We start from the raw sequence: 1,323 nt of genomic DNA, 5'->3' as shown, positions 1-1,323 counted from the left end.
GCGTCGGCTGAGAAAGCTGGGAAGAACGGCGTCAGCTGGGAAAGCTGGGAAGAAGGCGAAAGCTGGGAAGAACGGCGTCAGCTGGGAAAGCTGGGAAGAATGGCGTCAGCTGGGAAAGCTGGGAAGAACAGCGAAAGCTGGGAAGAACGGCGTCAGCTGGGAAAGCTGGGAAGAATGGCGTCAGCTGGGAAAGCTGGGAAGAACGGCGAAAGCTGGGAAAGCTGGGAAGAACGGCGTCAGTGTCCACTGTCATCAGGTTAGTAAGGATGATAGGGCACAAACAGTGGAATTAAGGAGTAGTCTTAATGAGGGAGACGTTCGTGGCAGAACGCTGAAAATTACACAGGCGTCCGGGTGGCGTGGTGGTCTATTCCGTTGCCGACCAACACGGGGATCGCCGGTTCGAATCCCCGTGTTACCTCCGGCTTGGTCGGGCGTCCCTACAGACACACTTGGCCGTGTCTGCGGGTGGGAAGCCAGATGTGGTGTGTGTCCTGGTCGCTACACTAGCGCCTCCTCTGGTCGGTCAGAGCGCCTGTTCTGGGGGAGGGGGAACTGGGGGGAATAGCGTGATCCTCCCACACGCTACGTCCCCCTGGTGAAACTGCTCACTGTCAGGTGAAAAGAAGTGGCTGGCGACTCCACATGTATGGGAGGAGGCACGTGGTAGTCTGCAGCCCTCCCCGGATCGGCAGAGGAGGTGGAGCAGAGACCGGGACAGCTCGGAAGAGTGGGGTAATTGGCCGGATACAATTTGGCGGAGGGGGGGGGGACCCAAAAAGAATGCTGAAGATTAGTGGATGCAAACATCCATCCATCCATCCATCCATTATCCGATCTGCTTATCCTGCTGTCAGGGTCGCGGCGGTGCTGGAGCCTTTCCCAGCAGTCATTGGGCAGCAGGTGGGGGACACCGTTAACAGGCCGCCAGGCCATCACAGGGCCTTACAGCACCTGGTGTTCCCAGGCCGTCTCCCATCCAAGTACTAACCAGGCCCGACCCTGCTTAGGCTTCCGAGTTCGGACAAGATCAGGCGTCACCAGGGTGGTACGGCCGTACAATTAGATGGTAAAACACGCGGTTAACCAGTAGGCGGCACACGCCGGTTTAAAAGAGGACAGTCGGTGGGTAAGCAGATTCCAGTAAGTGGATAAGGTTGTTACCATGGCGATTAATACAGAAAAGCAGAGACGGTGTGGGTGAGAAAGGCGGAAATTAAAGTGCTTCTGAAATGACGGATCGTTTATAGGCGACCGATCAAGAACGCACCTTAAGAATGGAAACCTCCCCCTGACGCGGCGTCTACTTCTGCATAAACGCCA

At 56.6% G+C, this 1,323-nt stretch overlaps 1 pseudogene; it reads right to left on the bottom strand.

Moving 5' to 3' along the window:
* Window positions 1-942: 942 nt before the first annotated feature.
* LOC130118694 (5S ribosomal RNA) lies at window positions 943-1,062 on the bottom strand (annotated as a pseudogene).
* Between the last annotated feature and the right edge of the window lie 261 nt (window positions 1,063-1,323).

This window comes from Lampris incognitus, chromosome 9, assembly GCF_029633865.1.
Source record: "Lampris incognitus isolate fLamInc1 chromosome 9, fLamInc1.hap2, whole genome shotgun sequence".
Taxonomy (NCBI): domain Eukaryota; kingdom Metazoa; phylum Chordata; class Actinopteri; order Lampriformes; family Lampridae; genus Lampris; species Lampris incognitus.
The sequence above is the reverse complement of the archived record's forward strand: the minus strand, read 5'-3'. Positions and strand labels throughout refer to the sequence as shown.